Here is an 11,808-nt window from a genome sequence, read left to right on the forward strand (position 1 = left end):
GCCACGAACCGATACTAATGAGAACGGCCGGCTAGCCGTTGGAACCGGCACTAAAGGACACATTAGTGTCGGCTCAAAATCAAACCGGCACTAATGTGTCTCATATTAGGTCCTTTTTCTACTAGTGAATTTGCCAAGATCGGATTTTATCAACGTATCCAACCAGCACAGTCTGATGCGAGCGAGTTTCTTGCCGGATTCGTGCGTCAACCAAGCAACTCCTTGATCTTTACTCATGTTTCTCCTGGTGATGTTCAGGTGTCGCAGTACCAGGAGGGAAGCTCAAGGCCACCGCCGTCAACTTCGGCCGCCCCGGTGCGGGAGGAAACATGCACGTGCTCGGGCCTTGGGGACATTGGCAGCGTCGTACACGCCAGGTCCTCCACGGGTAGGAAAATCAACACAAGGATCGAATGCCCATCCTGTTTTACTTTCTTCCCTTCTTTGCCCATTCTTCGTGCTAAACTGAATCCCTTTTTGTTCGCTCCAACAATAAGATCCAGCTACCGACAGGGATCAGTCATCCAATCATCAAGAGGTTCGGCGCTCAACTCTTGAAGAAGGCCCAGGCCGATCCATCCAAGGCACGGACACCATCCCCTTTCTTCTTGCATGCCTTCTAAAGCAATTTCTTGATGATGAATTCTAAATTGCTCTGGTGGTTTGCAGAACGGCGTAGCTGTTCCTCCAGCAGCGCGGTCAGCCCTGCAGCCCGTAAACAAGAAGCTCCCTGTCAAGGCCGCCGCCTCTTGCCATTACTCGCAGGGGATGGTGAAGAATGCAGTTTTTTCTTTTCTTTTTCTACACAAATGAGGCAATGCAGTTGGCATCGATAGCTGCTACTCGCTGGCCACTCCTGGAGCGTAGGTCGCCATTGCCATCCGCGGCTTCGACGCTCGGCTGCTGTCCCACGGACGTATTCGCCACACCCCTCAGCCGACGCTTCTGCCCTCCACTCTGTGGCTATCATGATTTTGACGCCCTACAAATACTGGCACCACGCTGCCCAGGCTGATTTTTTTTACATGCAGGGAAATTAATTATATGCATGTTCTGCTTTGTTGCCTGATGCCCAGTACTGCTGTTTGCGGGGATAGTACAGCCTAGCCTCTTCAGTAGATGCAATGGCAATAAAGCTTATGTGCTCATTTTTAACATGTACTCCCTCCGTTCGAAATTACTTGTCGCAAAAATGGATGTATCTAGACGTCTTTTAATTCTAGATACATCCATTTTCGAGACAAGTAATTCCGAACGGAGGGAGTACGTGAGCAGTTGACATGCTGGTGTGAAGCAGGTATGTGCCTTGCTTATAAATAAAGCCTTACATGATTTGATATTTAACTGATGGACTGAGGAGGAGGTCAGAGATGTATAACAACCATCTTGATCCAAGTGACTAGGCTAACCTGCTTTACCTATAATTTTACCACATCCTAAGACTTAAAAATCTATACAGTAGGAATGACTAGCTGTTTTGTGGTCTACATGTCTGCATGTATTGTTCAGGTATGATTCTTGCATACTGTCGACAAGGGCACGATGTATTTCCTGATTTGTTTTTCATTATGTTGAGCCCGGTTTCAACTTCTACCGAGTAATTGATAAGCAAAGCCTGATGCACATATATGGAGGTTATGCAGTTCCATTAGTTCTAGAGTTGTCCACTATACTGATGAGTCCTACATATTTTGCTAATGCAGGTTGGAGGGGAACATGAACTCTGGAATCCAAAATAGAAGATATAAAATAACTACAGCTCATGCCATGTATTTCTATAACAACAAGGAACAAGTCTGTTTTTTCTATCCTACCTCGGCCAAGCAATTTAAGCTTATATGGGTGCTCTCTATTTTTCAGAGGTACATATATTGGGAGCACCCATGATTCAGGGCAAAAAAGCTAGATAAAGTAACAAACTATGTACAAGTTGTACTTGAAGCCAGTGATAGCTCGTCCAAGGATGCTGATTGTGATTATCCTACTTCAACAACGTGCTTGCCACTCAGGAGTGACAGAGTACAGCATGCTGCTTTTCTTTTTAAGAAACCCCTTCATCTTATGTATGCAGTATGTTGTGAAGAACTATGACAGAGCCTTGTTTATTGTATGCATGTCTAATGTATTTTCATACTAATCGAGTAATGTACTCTTGCCCCCACAGTCCCGACACCGCCTTTGCAGTTGTATTCTTGGTCGCGCGTTGCTCTATCAGGTGAATCTGTTTTTCTCTTCTTTTTATTTACATTTTTTACATGAATTTGCCTATGCATTTGGTCCTATCACTCACAACAATTTGAACCTGTCAATCAGGGAAAGATATGCCCATCATCAGTTCTCCACAGTTGAGATGTTGATATGACAAGTTTAATTTGTATTTAATCTTCACAGAACTAATTTTGCATATTATGTATGTCATATACAAATGTTAAACTCCCTTCATTTTTGTCACAAATGTCGCGAGAAACTCAGGATGTGGCAAAATGGTCTTGACCACTGCCGAACTCTTCTATTTCACCGACTCCCTCAGACGGCGTTGTATTCGAGTCCAGCAATTCAACTTATGAAGATAACATGTAGGTTGAACCAGTGGCGGAGCCAAGAATTAAGGATCAAGGGGGCCAAATGACTCAAACTCTTGATAACAGGGGCCAAATAATACTATTACATGTATTTTTGTGTAAATTCCACACTGTTCGTCTACTAATTACCAGCAAATCAGTGATCTTAGGAGGGCCAGGACCCCTGTTGGTCCCCGTGTCTCCGCCACTGGGCTGAACCCAAGAGAGAACAAATGACAACTACTTTTTTAATATCTTTATTCAAAGTTTGCATCTCTGTCATGTGCACTTGGACAATGACTATACCTATTATACGTCCTTTCAAGTTCGCACAAGAAATTAGACATGCTGCATCCTTTACTATATGACTATGATTTCTTGGTTTGGGATTTCCTTGTCTACTAGAACTTTACATGACATCATCAAAAGTCATAGGGTTTGTATTAAACTTCATGAGAAACATGGGGATCATCAAACACTACATATATTCTACCCCCACCGCCACCCCTCACCAAATTTCTGGAATATAAATTCAGAATGCGTTGATCAAGACAACATACATACACGCTTAGCACTCCCTCTATTCACAGATATAAGATATTCTAACTTTTGTATGGATTGAATGTATATAGACATGTTTTAGTGTATTTGTTCACTCATTTTAGTTTGTATATAGTCTATATTGAAATATCCAGAGAACATCTTATATTTTTGAATGAAGGGAGCAGTATACAATAAGCTTCATTTCACCCAGGAGAGCTTCCGTAACATGGAAGTAAACTTGAATTCAGAATTCAATATCCACATGAATTTCATAGGTTGCTTTGATTCGGACGTGCGTTGTACGTGCATGCTTACTAGTGTACCCAAGAAATTCCATGTCCCAACTCCCATATTAGAAAGGAAAAAGTCTAAAACAAACCTTCAACTTGTAGACGAAAGCTAAATCAAACCTTGAACTTGCAATCCCGGAAATCAGGACACCGAACTCTCTGATCCCGGTCTATTTTAAACCTTGAGGGTGTTTAACTGGTATTCGCTGACGTGGCAAGGATCCTTGACGGGCTGGCTGGACATTAGGACGAATTGGGCCGGCCCAATAACGCAGTCGCTTGCACGCTCACTCTGTTTTTTAGTCTATATATTTTCCTTGTTTTCCATTTTTGTAATGATAATAACTTCTTTTAAATTGTCGTAATGAAAACAAACATTTTTTACGACCCACTTGTCTTCTACTTCCTCCGTTCCTAAATATTTGTCTTTTTAGGACTTCAAATGGACTATCACATACAGATGTATATAGACATATTTTAGAGTGTAGATTCATTCATTTTGCTTCGTATGTAGTTATTTGTTGAAATCTCTAGAAAGACAAATATTTAGGAACGGAGGGAGTACCAGCTAACCACAACTCAAGTAACGAACGGCTGCACTAATTCGTGCCGAAACGTTAGACGCCCAAGGTTACATGGGGAGGAGGGATTATTAGGAACGACAAAAATTAGAAGCGGCCATAAAAAATAAGCTTGACAATAACTGAGCTCTGGGCGTCGCACTCACAGAGGCCTCACCTAGACAATCGACTTGAAGGCTGCTATTGAATATATTTAGTGCGTACTTGTATATAAGAACCGAAATAAGCGTTCATATATGAAACCTTTTTGCAAAAATTCTAAACATTTCATCAAAAACTGTAAAAACTTGAAATACTGAATATATATTTTTTAAACGCAAATAATTTACGAAATTCCAAAACCAATTTTTTGAAAAATGTGACACGGAAGGGTTTATGGTTTATTTCTTAATCACAATAAACAATTTAAAAAAATAAACAAACATTTAAAAAATCTTCAGTTTTAAAATGTGTTCCCATTTTTTAAAAATTATGTTCAAATATTTTTCACTCAACATTGGTTGTGTTTTCAGAAAAAAATAATTAAAGTTTATTCAGAATTTTAAAAAGTGTTCGCATTTTTTAAAAGTCAGGGATTTACAAATTGTTCGGACCTGCACATTTTTACTATTTGTTTGCCCTTAAAGAATCGTTCAAATCTCGACGCTGTTGTGAGTGGATAAATAGTTCGGGCCTCTCAGTATAGCAGCGACAGCTGATGCTTTTGTTTGCTAGGTAGAGGAGTTTAGGAGCGGCAGATTGTAAGGTCGATTCCTGTCGATCTTCTTTTACTTCGTATGTTACGAAAAAGGAAAAAAAAACTCGCTTCGCGTCTGTTCGTGACCGCTGTCACGTGTTACTGAGGCGCGTCCCCCGCTTCGGCACGCCTCTCCGGCTCCTTGTCGTCGCCGCGAGCCCGAGCGCTCATGGCCCCGTTCTCCAATCCTCCACGACTACAGGCCTTAGGGCGTCTATTAACTGGACTAGGCAAATTTGTCCCCTCAAGCGTCTGAGGACGTGTTGGATCAATGTCCGGACATGTCCGTTTTGACTCCTTGTTTATGCGTCCACGCAGCCGTATTTTTTTATGCGTCTGATCACATGCATGTGATTGATGGAGAAGAGAGAAAAAGAAAAATAATAATAATAAGATATGCTCTATGGTGGGTCAAATTCTATATGACGGATGCGAGACCACTGACCAAACATTCATGTGTGCTCCTCAGACTCATCTCATATTATTAAACCCATTAAGCTACGCGAGAAGGGCGGCCAATCAGCTATGCCACGTGGCGCAAGCTGGTTGGCCGCCGTGAGAACTCTATTGAAAAAAAATAGATGGAGGTGTGGATTATTTTTTATATGTATTTCTTATTTTTAGACGGAGGTGAGGACCTCTGGTATTTCTTAAATGAAGGGTTATGCAAAGTGACACTCGCTGGTAGGCTGCGGTGGTAATTTTTTCCTTTTTTTTTCTTTTTTGCCTTTTTTTATGAAGGTGAGTATTTTTTTCTGAGATGTTTTTTTAGACGAAGGAGAGGACTCTATGTATTGTATTTTAAACGAAAACATACGCACAGCTTCCTCTCAAGCGGCGCCACAGGGTGACGCCCCAACCACTAGTATGAGGGCAATATGTGGAGTGTCGGACAACCCGGTTATTTAAGGAGGCTTTGAGGGGCCTGGTTGGGTCATTTCTTTTCCTTCTTTCATGTCCAGTCAGTGGTCCTGTGTCCGTCTCATCAATTTGGAAGTCTGGCTGTAGATGCTCTTACGACCCCCGTTCTCACAGTCGGAGTACGTTTCGGAGACCAGGAGAATCCACAACGGGGAGCAATCTCGGGGGGAGGGGGGCACTACAGAGCATCACCGCCACCATCAAAGCTACAAAGATTTTGTGGATTTATGTTAAAGCTATAAAGTGGTTGCAGAGGAACAAAAGGTGATGCTTTTATGATGATATTCTTAAACATTTATCGTTCTTTTCAATGCCTTCAGTAATAGATTTGCTCCGCATACTTGTGCTTGGCTAAACAACCCCTTGTTTTTTGAGATAGCTCACCATCCAGGGCGAATGGTTAAAACAACTTGCAGTCCGACTTGGTTCTGAATAATGACGTCTCGTGTTGCGCAACTTGTCGTGCCACTAGACTCGCGCATGAACATAACAACCCTGCTCTTCAATATTGGGCAAGCGCTTGCCGTAGGAAGGCCCATCATGAACATCCCGCAGCTTCCCGTGGTGCTCAACGATGTGTTTGAAGTCACGCTTGGTGTCTGGGTAGGAAGGCCCGCCATCGGCATGTCGGGGTTTGAAGTCACGCTCGGTGTCGGCGTCACGGTGATATATGCTAGGACGGTGGCGATCGTTAAGGCAGGGTCCATGTCCCACTCCTCCGCCCCATAGGTACTAGTACTACGAGATCATCCCAAGGACGCTTTCAACGTCCAGGTGTCATGGACCGACCATGGACCCCGTTCAATAAGTGAAACATATTGGTCGTCCGCTCCCCCGAATTGAGAAGTAAGCTAGGGTCAGATGTGTGTCAAGTTTGTATATTGTGCTATTGTATTGTGATCAGTATATTATGTTGTTGTATGTCTGAAGTACTAGTATATTATACTGTTGTATATTTGTCAAAGTGCGGAAAGTGCTATTCTGAGCTCGAGCTCAGATGCACTGGATATCTGAGCCATCCCGTGTCGCTAAGATTCGTGACGCAGTGTGTATATTCATATGTATTCCAAATAGTATATGACAGACTATGTCTGTGCCTGGACCCACCTACCTATCCCACATGATGCCACCTTTCCGTCCCGCGTGAACCGGCTCAGATGGACTGCTATCTTAAGAGCCATGGGCTCGGCCTTACAGCCTTAACGGCCACTGTCCACTCGCTACCTTATTTACTGTGCCTCACCAACCCCTCACCCTGCTCTCGATCCTTCCTCCTGCTCCTCCTCTCTCATCCCATCTAAGCTCGCAAGAAACCATATCGGCGGCCATGTCCTCCTCAGCTTCTTCCTCGCAACATGGGCACGCCCTTCCGCTCATCCCTTGTCCAGATTGCAGGCATAGTACAGACCAAAATTCAGATTCAGCAAAAAAAGCCTGAGTCACATGTCATGAACCAAGAGAATAACAAGGGAAATTACAGACTGCCTTCCAGCTAATGTACACAGATTTTGCATGTTTCACCCATCATACAGCACTTGTTTCAGTTCCACCAGCATTACCAAAGTATCGAGCTTACACCCCAACACATGAACATCGAAACACTGAACCATTATGGAGAACATGTCAACAGATAATTCATTAGTTTGATCAGCCAGCAACTACATTCCACCTGCTAACCTAAGATCAATTGCCTTTTACAATTATTCCTCTGGCGACCCTCCACTCCGCAATTCTTATACCTAGCCGGCTTCCTCGGCTGCTTTGGTACATCTCCTCGGTCTGGGCAAGTTGTTCTTATCCGGCCTTGCTTCCGGCATACTGACCACTATTGTTCACTACTTCGGCCGCCATGGACGATGCCACCTGATTCACAGCACCTCCCTTATCAGCAAGCCTATCCTCGAGACCAAGGCCATCTCTCCCTTCGGCATCTGGCAACATCTCTGCCAGGTTTGCTTTGAATAGCCCCATAAAACGGTTGTATGCCTCCACACTTGTATCGCCCAAGCGGGCTAGCTCCATCGCATGTATATATATGGTGAAGTGTCTGTATGAGAATGGATTTTTATGCATGTCTTCTTTCTGATATTGCACAAGGTCCGTAGGCAGTATATCTCAAGCATCCTTTCTCCACCTTTTTACTGAATGCTTAACTGGGATTTCTTTAGCTCGGATGAAGTCTAGGACCTGGAACACAACAGCAGCAGTTTAAATAATTTAATTGAAGAACATACGGTTGAGAACACATGAGCACTCTATGTTAACAACAGTAAGTCAAATAAGTTTCCTCACCTTCAACACATGGCTGCACAGCAGCCCCATGTGTTCAAACTGCCCGCATTCACATTCAAACTCGTGACCTCCGTCTAGCAACTTTTACCTCATATGACACCCTGCACCACTTCTCTCTTTTGTCAGCCTCAATGTGAATTGCAACATACAGCTTATGTTTCTCAATTTCTTCCACTTGGTTAACTCGACACTCATACAATATATGCCCAAATTCCTCAAACATGGCCCTTGTATATATCTTTCCAGCATGTCTTTCAACTGCCAAGTTTGCTCTTAACAAATGCCTCCCCTGAACCACAAAACAAGTTCAACCAGTCAATGCAGAAATAATATTCCAAATTGAATGTACATCTAACAAGAAATGCATACTTAAATAATACTCACAATTCTTGTTCGCTTCTCTTCATAGTTCTCTTCCGCTTCACTGTCAAAGAGTAGCCTCATATACTTCTAAAGAAACATAAGCATTGGACATCCTGGAGGGACATAATTCTTTAACATATGGTTCGCACTCACTGCTTTGCGTGCTCGCTATCTTGGCACAAAACACTCCTTTCAAATACGGCTTCGCCCATTTCTCCCTGATCTCAAATAGGTTCGTCATATATGGATGCGACCTCATCATGTATTTAGCAAGCAACAATTCCCAGTCTTTCTCAAATTCACCCACCGTCAGCATGTGATTCACCACTTTTGCGGAACTCTGCTCGGAATTCACTCTTCTTGGTGTGCAGAGGCCCAACGATTCTTTGACTTTCTTTAGCACGTGCCACTTACACCAGCAGTGCATAGTATCTGGCATTATGTTCTTGAACGCCACTTCCATAGCCCGATTCTGGTCTGTGAACCAAACAAAATTTGACATCCATCAGTCATGACGATTTGCAGAAAAGTAAATATCAATCATATTTTTTTAGACTACGGAAACACCACCATATAAATAACAGCAATGAAATGAAGATCTTGCCAGTAAGTATAGTTTTTTGGTGCAGCGCCACCCATGATTCTGAGAAATTCAGAGAAAACCCATTTGAAACTCTCGACAGTTTCGCCACGCACAATCAATCCAGCCGGGATCACTCTCTGAAAATGGTTGTTCACACCAACAAATAGTCTGAAAGGCATGCCATACAAATTTGTCATGTAGGTTGTGTCAAATGTTAATGCACTACCGGAAAATGTGTACTGCAACCTATTGCTCCCGCTTGCCCACATAAGGTTCTTGATCCCACCCTCTTTGTCAGGCTGAACTCTGTATTTGAAATGAGGGTCCTTTGCCCCAATTTCTGCAAAAACCTCCATTGTTTTCCTTACATTATCATCTGATTGTTCCCTGCTAATCTGGCCGCAAAGATTACACAAAGACCTCTTCGTAAATGGCACATTTTTCATCGATCCAAAAAATATGCCTACTATGCTATACACCTTAGCTAGGTTGACATTATTCTGCCGCAAATGCTTTCTCAAATCCCTGCTGTACACATCAAAGTGCTTGTGGGATGACCAGTGAATTGTCTCACCGAAATTTGGCGAAAGCGAGTGGTTATGGCTCTCTCGATGCTCTGCGATATACCAACCATTGTCCTCTGTCCATAACAGCCTTATTAACGCTCGGCATTCACACTGACAGGACCTTGTGTTCTCCACACTAGCTTTTCCTTGTAAACATAAATATTAGATTCATAAATCATATGCTTCGCAAAATCTTCATCTAATTCTATGAACAAACACATTAATATCGACCACAGATTTACTTACCAAACATCCGCAAACAATTTCCTGCATGAACTTCATCCTCTCCACATTTAGCCGGCTTTTACCATATCTTATACCAAATCCTTTCTCCCAGGAATACAAGCTGTAGAAATCGTATGCTTATCCAAGCGAGTCAAAGGTAGTACCCAGCACTGCAGTGATTAAATTATCCGTCGGCTTTTCGGCGAACAATACGGGTAGCGCAAGGCGCCTTGCTGGGGCCAGCAACACCAATCCGCAACCTGATAATGGATCAAACATGGCTATGTCAATCATTGTAATCCACCAATCAATTTTATTTTTTTGCTGACACTACAGTAAATGCTACATAAAACGAAACTGATAATGGATCAAACGTGGTCGTGCCAATCATTCTAATGCACCAATCACATTTTTTGCATTTCAAAATACTGTCCCTGATACATAAAACGATGGATTTCTAGCAGGGAATTTGTAAAAATCAGTGAATGCCCGTAGTCATCCTGAAAGATCAATACTACAATTTCTTAGAGGGGCAGCAGTAAGCAGTTATGCTTCCACTCTAAATAAAAACACACCATGCATTCATACGGGAGTCATAGATCAAACTAACAGTGCAAAACCAAGCAGCAACCACACCAATTCGTATCACACAGTCCTTTTCCAGCAGCAAACAAATCAAGCAAGAATGCCAAACCATACACAGTCTGAATTTTTACTAATGGTGTTCAAATTCTATTCCCCTCACCTCTTAACCAGGAGCCCGTGGACAGCTCAGATGTGGGAGGCGAGCTCTCCTTTCTCACCGCTGCTGCTTGCACCGCACTGCATATTCATTCTTCGCCGCTCATAGTCGCCGCCGGCGTACCGCTGCAGATTTGTCCTTGGCCACTCAACATTACCGCTCCTGACGGCGGGCAGAGCCGCTTGTCCCCGCTCAAAACTATTCCGTCGTGCAGCGCCACCTCCACCGCCGTTCGCCTTGTCCCAACTGCCGGCGAACCTTCCGACACCATGCTCTCTCCTACCTCCTCAAAATTCGTAGATCTATGCCCATCCAAAGCAGAGAGAACTAACCAGTCTGCCGCACAAACTTCAAATCAGACTTTGCACTTGAAGAAATCGGATCGGAACGGCGTACCTGCGGATTGGCTGCATTAGGAACGCCATGGCGCGACGGGTCGCCTGTTCTTCTTCTCGGTCCCTCTCTCCTGTTCGCGAAAATGGCTATGGCGCTACGGCAGAGGAGCCAGGGGTTGCATTGATGACGCGCCTGGCATCCTGTGACGGAAAGAAAACTTTCTGAGCCACGGATCAGATACTAGCGGCTCTGACCCACGGCTCAGTGCGTTGTATGTTGACGGCCGCCCAAAACCAGGCCCACTTCACAACTCTGCGCATACGTATTCTCTCGCCCTCTCCTTTTCCCAGAATTCAACCCGCACCATATAAAGAATTAGTCCACATCCCAACGCCCATACGGATGCACACGATATCGTGAGCATATGAGCTCGCGCTCAATTACTTCTAAACTGGAGTTTGTATAGATTTTTTTCCGCAAGAGTACAACTCCGGCCCTTTTCACTCTGCATATAAGATTTGTCTGAAGTCACACTTAATAAAATTTAACCATATTTATATAAAAGAATATTAACATCTACAGTAATGTAAGTTATATAATATGAAAAATCAATTCATCACACACATAATGTATTAATTTTGTATTGTAAATGTTGATATATTTTCTATAAGGTTGATCAAAGTTTGCGAACATTGACTTCAGGCCAAATTTAGAGAAAAGTATGTCATGAACACAGTTTTTTCTCTTTGTATTGCGAACAACGGCCACGCAAGCATCAACACGCCGCACCCCCATGCTCTGTCAGAGGAAATTGCAGAAACCACGAGCTGTTGGTGCCGATTTTGCACAGAACACCACGTATTGGTGTAACCTGTTGCAGCTAGGTCTAGTCGAGCATTTTGATACACCAACATGATTTCCGACAAGTGGGCCCCACTAGTAATTTTCAGTATATAATTATTTGCTTCGTGTAGTCCATCCATAGATTTAATTATTTTCAGTGGGCATCCAAGTAGAATTCCTCCGACGAGCCAGAACCAAAGACCTGGTTAGGTTTTGTGTATTCCGT

At 43.3% G+C, this 11,808-nt stretch overlaps 1 long non-coding RNA gene across 3 annotated transcripts; it reads right to left on the reverse strand.

Moving 5' to 3' along the window:
• Positions 1-7,081: 7,081 nt before the first annotated feature.
• LOC123110156 (uncharacterized) lies at positions 7,082-11,018 on the reverse strand. Of its 3 annotated transcripts, none has more exons than XR_006453180.1 (7): positions 10,800-11,018; positions 10,407-10,705; positions 9,683-9,921; positions 8,858-9,576; positions 8,309-8,764; positions 7,925-8,213; positions 7,082-7,819 (listed from the first exon to the last, which is right to left on the reverse strand). It is a non-coding gene; the product is annotated as an uncharacterized lncRNA (long non-coding RNA). The 3 variants fall into 3 exon arrangements; XR_006453178.1 differs by having other exon boundaries at positions 8,858-9,582; XR_006453179.1 differs by having other exon boundaries at positions 8,858-9,582; positions 10,407-10,739; positions 10,800-10,976.
• Between the last annotated feature and the right edge of the window lie 790 nt (positions 11,019-11,808).

This window comes from Triticum aestivum, chromosome 5B (genome assembly GCF_018294505.1).
Source record: "Triticum aestivum cultivar Chinese Spring chromosome 5B, IWGSC CS RefSeq v2.1, whole genome shotgun sequence".
Lineage (NCBI taxonomy): Eukaryota > Viridiplantae > Streptophyta > Magnoliopsida > Poales > Poaceae > Triticum > Triticum aestivum.